This window comes from Argopecten irradians, chromosome 2 (genome assembly GCF_041381155.1).
Source record: "Argopecten irradians isolate NY chromosome 2, Ai_NY, whole genome shotgun sequence".
NCBI lineage: Eukaryota > Metazoa > Mollusca > Bivalvia > Pectinida > Pectinidae > Argopecten > Argopecten irradians.
This window is the reverse complement of record NC_091135.1, coordinates 26,861,030-26,875,536: the sequence shown is the minus strand read 5'-3', so window position 1 is coordinate 26,875,536 and position 14,507 is coordinate 26,861,030.

Sequence of the window (14,507 nt, the reverse complement as noted above, 5' to 3'; positions counted from 1 at the left end):
AATGTTATTATACGCATAAGACGGAAATTCCCGAATGTTTCCGGAGTCAAACGAAAGGTACCGTATTTCTCCTATAGTATGACATAAGCAGTAAGCATGTAAATTGTTTATTTTTGACGCACATGTGTACTAGGTACCCATGTGTTTCTTAGTATCAAAATCTATGATTAAAATTGTTCAACTAAACATAAAATTTAGACAAATACATGTATCTGGATAATCTTTGTTTAAAGTAATCCAAATTGTCTGTATCAACATCGCCTGTGTAATAAATTCAGTACTGCATAAATATACCTTCATATAGAGCCCGTCTTTAATTATGAAAATTTACTTCAAATAGAGATCAATAGTCATATTTTATTGGTACCTCCGTATAAACGCTCCTGTCATATTGTGACACATCCATATAGAGGTCACCTGTCATTATATAGGTACATATGTACCCCCAAATAGAGGTCAACTGTCATAATGTATAGATATCTCCACAACAGAGTTCAACTTTCATACTGTATAGGTACCTCCAAATAGAGGTCAACTGTCATACTGTATAGATTTCCCCAAATAGAGGGCAACAGTCATAGTGTGTATATGTACCTCCATATAGAGGTTATGTATCATTATGTATTAAGGTACCTCCAAATAGAGGTCACATGTCATACTGTAGAGGTACCTCCAAATAGAGGTCACATGTCAAACTGTATAGGTACCTCCAAATAGAGGTAACATGTCAAACTGTATAGGTACCTCTAAATAGAGGTCAACTGTCATACTGTATAGATTTCCCCAAATAGAGGGCAACAGTCATAGTGTGTATATGTACCTCCATATAGAGGTTATGTATCATTATGTATTAAGGTACCTCCAAATAGAGGTCACGTGTCAAACTGTATAGGTACCTCCATATAGAGGTCACCTGTCATACTGTATAGGTACCTCCATATAGAGGTCACCTGTCCTACTGTAGAGGTACCTCCATATAGAGGTCAACTGTCATACTGTATAGGTACCTCCAAATAGAGGTCACATGTCAAACTGTATAGGTACCTCCAAATAGAGGTCACATGTCAAACTGTATAGATACCTCCAAATAGAGGTCAGCTGTCATACTGTATAGATACCTCCAAATAGAGGTCAGCTGTCATACTGTATGGCTATCTCTATGTAGGGGTCACATGTCATACTGTATAGCTACCTCCACAAAGGGTCAACTGTCATACTATATATGTACCTCCAACTTGAGGTCACATGTCAGACTGTATAGATACCGCCAAATAGACGTCACCTGTCGTACTGTGTAAGTACCTCCAAATAGTGGTCACATGTTATACAATATATGTGTACAAATAGAGGTCATGTATAATTATGTATAGGTACCTTCAAATAGAGGTAATCTGTCGTACTGTATTATTACCAGGTAAGGTACCTCCATATAGAGGTCAACTGTTGACTATATAGGTACCTCCATGTAGAGGTCTCTTGTCATATTGTATAGGTATCTCCAACTAGAGGTCACCTGTCATGCTGTATAGGTACCTTTAAATAGAGGTCACATACATACTGTTTAGGTACCTTCAAATAGAGGTCACCTGTCATACTGTATAGGTACCTCCAACTAGAGGTCACATGTCATACTGTATAGGTACCTCCAAATAGAGTTCACATGCCATACTGTTTAGGTACCTCCAAATAGAGGTCACATGTCATACTGTTTAGGTACCTCCAAATAGAGGTCACATGTCATACTGTTTAGGTACCTCCAAATAGAGGTCACATGTCATACTGTAGAGGTACCTCCAAAAAGAGGTCATCTGTCATACTGAAGAGGTACCTCCAAATAGAGATCACATGTCAAACTGTATAGGTACCTCCAAATAGAGGTCACAAGTCATACTGTTTAGGTACCTCAAATTAGAGGTCACCAGTCATACTGTAGAGGTACCTCCAAATAGAGGTCAACTGTCATACTGTAGAGGTACCTCCAAATAGAGGTCACATGTCAAACTGTATAGGTACCTCCAAATAGAGGTTACATGTCAAACTGTATAGGTACCTCCAAATAGAGGTCAACTGTCATACTGTATAGATATCTCCACAACAGAGTTCAACTTTCATACTGTATAGGTATTTCCAAATAGAGGTCAACTGTCATACTGTATAGATTTCCCCAAATAGAGGGCAACAGTCATAGTGTGTATATGTACCTCCATATAGAAGTTATGTATCATTATGTATTAAGGTACCTCCAAATAGTGGTCACATGTCATACTGTATAGGTACCTCCAAATAGAGTTCACATGCAATACTGTTTAGGTACCTCCAAATAGAGGTCACATGTCATACTGTTTAGGTACCTCCAAATAGAGGTCACATGTCATACTGTAGAGGTACCTCCAAAAAGAGGTCATCTGTCATACTGTAGAGGTACCTCCAAATAGAGATCACATGTCAAACTGTATAGGTACCTCCAAATAGAGGTCACCAGTCATACTGTTTAGGTACCTCAAATTAGAGGTCACCAGTCATACTGTAGAGGTACCTCCAAATAGAGGTCAACTGTCATACTGTAGAGGTACCTCCAAATAGAGGTCACATGTCAAACTGTATAGGTACCTCCAAATAGAGGTTACATGTCAAACTGTATAGGTACCTCCAAATAGAGGTTACATGTCATACTGTATAGGTACCTCCAAATAGAGGTCAGCTGTCATACTGTATAGATATCTCCACAACAGAGTTCAACTTTCATACTGTATAGGTATTTCCAAATAGAGGTCAACTGTCATACTGTATAGATTTCCCCAAATAGAGGGCAACAGTCATAGTGTGTATATGTACCTCCATATAGAAGTTATGTATCATTATGTATTAAGGTACCTCCAAATAGTGGTCACATGTCAAACTGTATAGGTACCTCCAAATAGAGTTCACATGCCATACTGTTTAGGTACCTCCAAATAGAGGTCACATGTCATACTGTTTAGGTACCTCCAAATAGAGGTCATCTGTCATACTGTAGAGGTACCTCCAAAAAGAGGTCATCTGTCATACTGTAGAGGTACCTCAAAATAGAGATCACATGTCAAACTGTATAGGTACCTCCAAATAGAGGTCACCAGTCATACTGTTTAGGTACCTCAAATTAGAGGTCACCAGTCATACTGTAGAGGTACCTCCAAATAGAGGTCACATGTCAAACTGTATAGGTACCTCCAAATAGAGGTCACATGTCAAACTGTATAGGTACCTCCAAATAGAGGTCACATGTCAAACTGTATAGGTACCTCCAAATAGAGGTCACATGTCAAACTGTATAGGTACCTCCAAATAGAGGTCACCAGTCATACTGTAGAGGTACCTCCAAATAGAGGTCACATGTCAAACTGTATAGGTACCTCCAAATAGAGGTCACATGTCATACTGTATAGGTACCTCCAAATAGAGGTCACATGTCAAACTGTATAGGTACCTCCAAATAGAGGTTACATGTCATACTGTATAGGTACCTCCAAATAGAGGTCAACTGTCATACTGTATAGATATCTCCACAACAGAGTTCAACTTTCATACTGTATAGGTATTTCCAAATAGAGGTCAACTGTCATACTGTATAGATTTCCCCAAATAGAGGGCAACAGTCATAGTGTGTATATGTACCTCCATATAGAAGTTATGTATCATTATGTATTAAGGTACCTCCAAATAGAGGTCACATGTCAAACTGTATAGGTACCTCCAAATAGAGGTCACCTGTCAAACTGTATAGGTACCTCCAAATAGAGGTCAACTGTCATACTGTATAGGTACCTCCAAATGGAGGTCAACTGTTGACTGTATAGGTACCTCCAAATAGAGGTCACAAGTCAAACTGTATAGGTACCTCTAAATAGAGGTCACCTGTTGACTGTATAGGTACCTCCAAATTGAGGTCACATGTCATCCTGTATAGGTACCTCCAAAAAGAGGTCACATGTCATACTGTATAGGTACCTCCAAATAGAGGTCACATGTCATACTGTAGAGGTACCTCCAAATAGAGGTCATATGTCAAACTGTATAGGTACCTCCAAATAGAGGTCACATGTCATACTGTATAGGTACCTCCAAATAGAGGTCACATGTCATACTGTACAGGTACCTCCAAATAGAGGTCACCAGTCATACTGTTTAGGTACCTCCAAATAGAGGTCACATGTCATACTGTACAGGTACCTCCAAATAGAGGTCAACTGTCATACTGTATAGGTACCTCCAAATAGAGGTCAACTGTTGACTGTATAGGTACCTCCAAATAGAGGTCACATGTCATCCTGTATAGGTACCTCCAAATAGAGGTCACATGTCATCCTGTATAGGTACCTCCAAAAAGAGGTCACATGTCATCCTGTATAGGTATCTCCAAAAAGAGGTCACATGTCATACTGTATAGGTACCTCCAAATAGAGGTCACATGTCATACTATATAGGTACCTCCAAACAGAGGTCACATGTCATACTGTATATCTACCTCCAAATAGAGGTCACCTGTCATACTGTATAGGTACCTCCAAATAGAGGTCACCTGTCATACTGTATAGGTACCTCCAAATAGAGGTCAACTGTTGACTGTATAGGTACCTCCAAATAGAGGTCACATGTCATCCTGTATATCTACCTCCAAATAGAGGTCACCTGTCATACTGTATAGGTACCTCCAAATAGAGGTCACCTGTCATACTGTATAGGTACCTCCAAATAGAGGTCAACTGTTGACTGTATAGGTACCTCCAAATAGAGGTCACATGTCATCCTGTATAGGTACCTCCAAAAAGAGGTCACATGTCATCCTGTATAGGTACCTCCAAAAAGAGGTCACATGTCATACTGTATAGGTACCTCCAAATAGAGGTCACATGTCATACTGTATAGGTACCTCCAAATAGAGGTCACATGTCATACTGTATAGGTACCTCCAAATAGAGGTCACATGTCATCCTGTATAGGTACCTCCAAATAGAGGTCACATGTCATCCTGTATATGTACCTCCAAAAAGAGGTCACATGTCATACTGTATAGGTACCTCCAAATAGAGGTCACATGTCATACTATATAGGTACCTCCAAATAGAGGTCACATGTCATACTGTATATCTACCTCCAAATAGAGGTCACCTGTCATACTGTATAGGTACCTCAAAATAGAGGTCACCTGTCATCCAATTATTTTCAGAATTCCTATTTTTGTAATACATTTCATGTCTCTTACAAGTTATTCTTAATGCATTCTATCTTAATAATGTGTCCACAAATATAAAGAATTTGATCCTGTCACTTATGCAATAATGTAATTGCTCAAGTCCAACAATTTCAAGATATCTCACATGTAATTTTGCCCATCTGTAAAATTCCAATTTCTCTAGAGTTATTAGTACAAATAGGAATGAATCCTTCAAAATCCTGTCCTGTCTCTTATATGATCAACCATACCAGGAATAAGAAAACAAAACAAAGTGACAATATTGATTATTTTTATTTCAATGTAATGAAAATGATGGGATTGATAACAATAATTTAGCTGGGAATCACAGACGTGGCATCAAACAAGACTAGGACATCATCTATACAGATTATTAATTCAAAATGTCATACTCATGCATTTAAAAATAAGTATACCAAAAACTACCAGTAAAATGCACAGAAGTAACAAATACACAACCTTTTGACTTTCAAATTAATAGACTCAAGGGGTCAATAAGGGTCAATTCAATAACAAGTAAAATATATTAGATTACAATTGTTGTTGATTCCACTGGTATCTTAGGACTGCTGCATCAAAGCACCTGTTGCACATGCTATTTTCTTACAATTTTTTTTCTTCTTTTCTTTAAAACATCATTTCATGTCATTCAAACTGCTTTATTACAAAAGATTTCCTAACAAAATTTGTAGATTTTTTAACCGAGGTATATATTGCTTAGACCAGTTTGGTAGAGATAAATCTCCATGATTTTATCATAACCAAGACAACAAAGAAAGAATGAATAATTACAAAGCATTATTATAACACACATATAATTACATTATTTCAATCATTTTTATTTATGAAATTGCTATTGATGTATATATCTTTTTTATTTATCTTTTTTTTCATTTGTCCAAAGGACATGCCAGCAAGGAAAGAAAAAGCCAACAAGATAAAGAGAAACAACCAAGATAGCACATCCAAGCAGAGAAGTCTATATAAGGGCAGAGTATTAAATATCAGGACAAAACAGTTGATATCAGATTCAAGTAAGCAATTTCAGGACAAATTAATCAATATCAGGTGAAAGTGGTCGATATCAGATGAAAGTAGTCGATATCAGATCAGATGAAAGTGTAGTCATTATCAGGTGAAAGTAGTCGATATATCAGGTCAAAATAGTCAAAATCAGCACCAGTCAATATTTGGACAAAATATAAATAATTGATATCAGGACAAAGTAATCAATATCAGGTAAAAATATTAAATGTCAGGATAAAGCACCGGGGTAATTAATGTTGGGCCACATTGTTTGAGTTGGGTTCTTATGTAACTGTATGGTGACTATAGATAATAGTATTTGCTCAAAACTTTATTGTCATCAAAACATTAAAAATACGTTGATCAAACAACATTTGGAGTAAAATAATTTTGGTATGTATATAATATTCATGCATACTTCATAAATCAGTATTTACACATCAATGTCTACAGTAATCTACTGTAGTCGAATCACTGCTTTTATGTTGGCCTGAAAGGGGACTTGTACTTGCACATCCTTTTGTAAGCTTGACAGTCATTGGTTATAAACACATTTGATATAGTTTACAAGAAGATAAGCAGAATTGGACTGTGTTGATCATTGAAGACCAGGTAGCTCGATCGATAAAGTACCTGGCTAGTGTTTGGAGGTCCCAGGTTCAAATCCCTGTCTGGCAGTTACATTTTCTCCTCTCCTATTACAGTATAGTTTATGTATGTGATCTTTATGATTTTCATTATGTTTTCGAAATGGATAAAAACTACAAACTACAGTCAAACTCCGACAGACCACTTCCTGAAGATCTTTCAAATTCAATTCATGTATCAAGTTTTCCAATATCTATTTGCGGTTGTTGCAATGGAGAAAATGGAGAAGAGGACCTATATCTAAATATAACTTAAATGTTCAAGTGCTTCAGGAAGCTTATTGCCAGATTGCTTACCGAAAGAATAAGGATGAGAAGACGACAGAGCAAACACCAGAGTCATAGCGATGAGACATCCTCCATTTAATAATCCTGGGCACAACAGGACATAATGTGATCAACATTAGACTACTTAAAGCATTTTTTGTACTTCAAAATCCTATTGGAAAGAACAGGATGTATGCAAAACAGACATACAAACTACATGGATTTTAAACCAAGCGGAAGCCAAACAACCGCTATGTGGCATTAGCCTACAATCAAAAGACAAACATTCTTCTAAATTGATAAATCTAACAGTGTAAATACTAATGACTGAAAATACTTTAGACAACAGATTAAGGTCTATATATATGTACAATATTAGGGACTTTAATACAAGGGGAGACAACGTGAAGGTCATTATAGATAACACAGGGTTTATATTATACAAAGATAGGCTACTAACAGTTGAGATTGGATAACCCAAGGCCTACAGGGAATATCATGCAAAGGGAGAGTACTCAGACAAATTCTACTGAGGATTATGTGGGTATTTATAGATACATGGGGAGACAACTTTTACATTAAGGTTAATACCTGATGCTTTATGAATAGGTTAATAAGGTATATTACAAAAAGTCTTAGGGCAGGTTGGATAATCTAAGGTTTTATGTACAAATATAGGTACTGGGAGGGTCATATAATGAAAGTAGAAATTATTTACATGTGTATTGTATCTTCCAATTGGTTTTCTTTATTATTTCGTAACATTAGTAAGCTTAAAAATAAAATTCATTCAATAAAGATATCACAAAGTATTTTTATAGAGCTGGAACGGTTAGAAAAACTGCCAACCAGATCAGACCAACCACCCCAACCACCATTAATCATTTCATCAACAAGAATTCAATATACCTTTGGACACCAGGCAGAGAAGATAAACAGTAAAACTGCACCAAGGCACCCAAACAGGCCTATCAATCAACCTACGGTAGCTATGAGAGCAGCACCAGATATTGGCTACAACAGTATGTACATACCACACCAACACAAAGAACATCTACATCTACATATATTTCGGGTGTATTACACACCAACAAATGACATCATTACCAAACTGGTCTTAAACATGGTCAATTACGCAATTAATTTGCCTTAAAATAGAAAACAATTTGGCTTTAAATATAGAACTTCATATTTATAGAATTAATGCAAAGTTGTGTAACTGTTAGATTAAAAATAGAAATTGGTTACATAGACTGGCTTAGACCCTTTTCTTTTAAAAAAAAACTTTAAAAAAAATACTACATTGGGGTGAATAGGAGTGAAATTGCACCAAGCAAGCTAAACCAACTGTATTATCCTTAAAATCATTGTGGATATGCCAATTCATTATTTCATTGGAACATGTACAGTGTGCTGAACTGATAATAAGTAAGTGTCAAAATTTGCACATTCCAAACATTAACTGAAGTCAAAAAGTATAGGTCTGTGTCATGAAAATCACGAAAAACAAAGTTGATTAGCTTTTAATACTTGGTGTGTGGGCCGACCTGAAGGTCAGTATAAAGGAAGCCGACTGGAGCCTGCGTGTTTATTAGGATAGACTGACTACACCTTTATCGTTGGTTGGTTTCCAAAAGGTAGTGTACTAATTTAAACCCCATCTAATGTTACAATGTCTGGTGAAAAACTGCACAAAAATCAACATCAATCCATAAACTACTTATCTCTAAGCATAAAATCATGAAAATATGCCATATTTAAGGTATCTAAATTCTCTTAACTTTTCCTTTTGAGTGAAATCCAAGATTTTCATGCATGTCTGCCACTTCTGCTCAAAAAACCTTAAAGAAAATAGACATATGATCACCTGATAGCACCATTATTAACAAAAAACATCAATTCATAAAAACAACACTGCATATAGAAAACTTTAATATCCAGATTATTTCTTTTAGAATTCAATAAAAATCCAACAAATTTGAGGATGTCTGGTTATGATTAGGTATCTAATTCAGGGGGCGATAGAAAAGTTTTTTTATCCTTTTTGTCGAACAATGTCCAAGTAAAAGGACTAACAGAACAGTGACACCTGCCTCAGTGACCATCTCTGTATAAAGACCACCTGCTTATCAAGACAACTTTCTTAGGGTCCTAAATGGCCAATTTGCTCTGTGTATAAAGACCACTTGGAGACCACTTTTCCCTCACCCCTTGGATGATCCATATAGACAGGTTTGACTGTGTATGATTATCTTTGTAAAGTGGAATTCAAATGGGAGGACAAAAAGTCTTAACGTTTTGTTTACAAGAAAACTGTAATATTTGTTATGATTGAAAACCCAATATAAACATTGTATGACGTAACATTGTATATTGAGTGACTGAGGTTCAGATTAAGCTATACATCTCGAGAGTTGTTACAATCTGTTGAGGTCTGTGGGGGTGTTTGGCAGCCTCACAGTAACCATGGCTCTATATACAAACAAAAACCAATAAAACACAAAGGATTTCAAAAAATGTTCCCGAATCTGGCCCTAACATTCAACACGTAAATGAAAAAGATAAAAGTTGTAAAATACATCAATATCTGATCTCCACAGTATGTTGCGATAACTTAGAGGAAATGTTTGTAGGTTTTTATCACGGCCATTATTACTTACAGGCTGGTCTAACAGAAAAGTGTGTCATGTTTTGTTCCCATGAATTGCGACGGAAAAAATGAGAGCCGTCAGACTGGCATCTTAGGAATGGAGGCAAGTACCTCGTATGTTCTCCTGGAGAATGTGACATTTACTCCAATTAGTGAAGAATTAGTATAATAACAGTGATGAATGGTTGGCGGGGCCTATATCAGTGGTACACAGACAGACTGGGGGTTCAAACCCAGGACCCCTGGATCTCTACACAAGGATTAATTGAGCGCTGAATAAATTTGTTGGTGATCATACCACTCTAGTTCTGCTACATTCCTTTGAACCAGGTTTGAGTTTATCCCCATGTCAAGCATTTAAAAACAAGTCCCCCGCCACAGTGGACAAGTTTTAACATGTCCCCACAAGCCCCTCACTTCTTAATCACGAGTTTGAGTCCCATGTGGGGTAGTTAACAGATACTGATTGCTGGTTTTTCTCCAAGTACTCCAGCTTTTCTTTTTCTAAATCTGGCATATCCTTAAATGACCATGGTTGTTAATAGGACATTAAATCAAACCCAAGCCAATATGTGATAACACAATAATGCTAGTCATATTGTACAGGGTCAGCATTAGACAGGTTCAGTAATATGATATAGACAGGTTTCATTATAGAGAGTGTCAAGTTAACACAGACTCAAGCTAACTGTGTAGAGGTAAAACAGGGTTCTGAATTAATGCTTTGAAAACAAGGTCAGCTTCAGATAAAAATACAATTAAGGTGGGTAAGATTTCTAGTAGACAGATCCTCTGGGTTTTGTATACTTTCATTTAGATATTATGAAATAAGGGAGTCATGACTACGGCATATCTTACCGTAGGTATTTCACCAATATCAATGTAATGTATGTATGCACTGACTACCTCTACATGCATCCTACAAATATTAAAAACAAAGCTGACATGAAGCTCACACCTAGTGACCTGCAGGCTTCTAACAAAGACTTGGCAAATATCCGAAAAATCCAAAAATTAATTTCATCCCCTGTGAATTTCAACTCTGTAGCATCCCCTGTGGTGCACCGCTCTTTGTCTTCCACAATTACCATGCCACACCTGATCGGGAGAAGAAGAGAAATATGGCAAATTAACCATAGCTAACCTAATAACCACTCCTGCCTCAGAAAACTAGCCTTTGATAAACTTACATAACACAACAAGGCTTTGTTACATGTTTTCCCTGCATATTCCAGTTCTCTGCACTCAATATAAAGTTATCTAGTATACACTTATGTACTTACAAACCTTACCGTTCGCATACACCAATACCTGAAGCATTCACGGTTCAAATGAACAGAGAAACACAACAGAATTAAGGAATTAACCTCATAAATATGTTACAATAAACAACAAAAGTAATTATTTTGACATATTGTTTCAGTGACTTTTTCATGATAACTGTACTCAGTACTTGTACATAAAATATCACATGCACCACATACAACCTTTGAGCTACGAAAGGAAAAATCACGATGAGAAACACAACAGAATTAAGGAAATTTTCCTTTTGTCTTTGACACTATATTATTATATCATTAATTGAATGTTAATAAATCATTAATTAATTAATCATTAAAACATAATTCAATAAAACAAAGCAAATCTGAAGTAGAGATTATTTTAGCATAATTTTTTAGAAAACTGCATGTGCACCAGTGGAATATTAACCTCATAAATATGTTACAATAAACAACAAAAGTAATTATTTTGACATATTGTTTCAGTGACTTTTTCATGATAACTGTACTCAGTACTTGTACATAAAATATCACATGCACCACATACAACCTTTGAGCTACGAAACGGAATTTGAATCACGATGACAAGTTCATCAAATGAGCAATTAACATCACAGATATACTAATATAAAGCATTTTAAAACCAAGGATTTCTTTAGACATATACCTCGCTGGGAAGATATTTTCATGATTTCGCGGGGCATTGCTTTGAACGTGAAAACATGATTCACGAAATATTGAATGATTGATGGAATATATGCACCCTTATAGCAAAATGGAAAAAATTTTAAATCATAAAAATTAAATTTTCTTGTTGAAATCATGAAAATAAACCCGCAAAAATAACCAGCTATACAGTATTTCATTGGCAGTAACACACAACACCCAAGACTATTATGTCCAATTTCAATAACAAAGATTTACAGTTTAAACATGATTCACCGACAAAAACTTCACTGGCAATCCTCATCACATAACCTTTTGTATATTAAGCTGAATATGAAACCTTGAGATCTTGCGATTAAAAAATTCTACAACATCAAATTCATGTGACCCTTTATTAGATCTTAAGAGGGATATGAATAAGTTGTACATGGAGCAATTAATCAGCAAGAGAACCTAATATGGTCTTGATGTTCATCACTGAATAATATCCACTTCATTCATCACCCATGCAGACACATTTGAACTCTTCTAAAATAAAGCTGGAACAGCTTATTATAAAATGTCAGGGGTGAATGAGTTAATTATCTGAATATATGATGAATTTTTTCTGACTGTGAGCCATGTTAATGTTTGATCAATTTATACCTGACTAGTGCATGACTACAGATAAAGTATGAGAAAGATCTCTTCAGTACCGTATACATGTACATACTTTCTTTAAGACAAACTCATCCTTATTAATTCTTTTTACTTTTAGAAGGAAGGACTGGAGATGGATATGTAATTAACCACAAACAAAAGGTGATTGGAAGGACTGGAGATGGATATGTAATTAACCACAAACAAAAGGCGATTTGAATAAACCATCATTGCAGAAACAAACTGCTATAAATAAAATCAACACCTGATGTCATACAAAATGGCCGTAAAATGATCAAATGAACACAAGCAAGGATCAATTTAGTAGATCAGAACACATCAAATCTGGACTAAATTTGAAAAGTATTGCTTGATAATATAGAAATTGAGTCTTCAAAATTAGAACACATTAATTTGATTTCATAATTCTTGATTATTCATTAATTCCTTTAAAAATTGATAATATTTTAAGTTCTTAAACAGGGTCAAACTTAACCACAAAGAAATTGACAGTGAACACATTCCATATATTTGTGTCTTTAGACGTGAATAAAATATGGTAACGATACATATTAAACAAATAAATACAGTAAATAAATGTAAATAAATAAACAATAAAGAATTTACAAGTACTTCTAGTAACTGAATTATAATACGTGTACAAGTGTACTAGACTTAAGCGATCTCCCTGTACATAATAAAGCTTTAATAAAGAATTGTTACCAGCACATTTGTATATACGGAAATAAATAAATGTAAACAGTCTATAAATATGGACGGATTTTTTGGACAGGCAGTAATAATGTATCAACATTGGTCATATGCAAAAGCATGATCTGGGTTACTGACAAGATATACATTATGTTTATATCGTTCATTTAAAGAAATTTAAAGAAACTTGTATGGGTTTCTGGATAGCTAAATCTGCTTAATACCTTAAATATGTATCAGCTTTGAAATATGATGGGCCAAATTCAAGTTTTATGCCAATATTCATTTTACATAGAAAACATTACGAAGCTGAAGGAATGTTCCTTAAATCAGGAGGTTTTCCGTAACATATGTAAAGCTTTCCTTTTTAAGAATTTTAGTAAATCAAGAAAGATTAAGGAGATAAATTTGAAAACAGATACTGATAAGTATGTTTATCTTTGTAAAGCAAAAAAAATCATGGTAAATTTTATGCAATTTGAACCATGTTCAAAAATCAACATCACATACCTACATGTTAAATGAAGCAGAAAGTTAATGAGAAACAACTTCAAAAACTGTACACAAACATTAGATAGAAACAAGTGATACTTAACATTAAAGACTGTAAATTTAGTATTACTATGGCCATGTAGGCAATTTCATTACAAAAATAATCAACTTCAGAAAGCACATAGCTGATACGCATATTCATTCAATCAAATGCAAATTAAATGAAAATAGATAAGATTTCTTTTGATAAATCCAAGAGGAAGGTTTTAATGTTAAATATTTTCTGTGTAGACATGGTAAATTAATACAGTTAGATAGTGCAATTTTATCCTTTAGAAAAGTAGAGGTATTTGTTTAGATAATTGCCTACACAAATAAATAATGCCAAAATGTACAGAAAGATACAAAAATCTCTCAAATAACTAACATATTTCAAAAATCATTTACATTGCATTACATTACATTTACATTTACATGTACTAACTTGCTATAGATTTTGTAAGAATGATGATACTAGATTGGAAAATAAGTAAGTCCTTGTCTTCTTAGCATGAATTGTAAAGTTATTTTTAACGTTGTGTAACACACTATGTGTATATTGTGTCTAACAGTAGCCAGACGGTGGGAATGTTGTGGGATGATTGACGTGATGTAACATGGCCGACATGTGGGACATATTACAGTAATTATGAAGGAAGACAACTGGATACATCATGACTTGAGCCTTTTCCGGCCTATATTCAGCACCACATTGATAATGAAACATCTGCCAGTTTGGATGATGCAAACCTTTTTGCTTCATTACTTTTTTTTTTGCAAGTATGTAATACTTCAATGAAATGTGATGATGTTCATTTACTACTTATATCTAACAATCTTGTTCTTTTTGGCTAAAA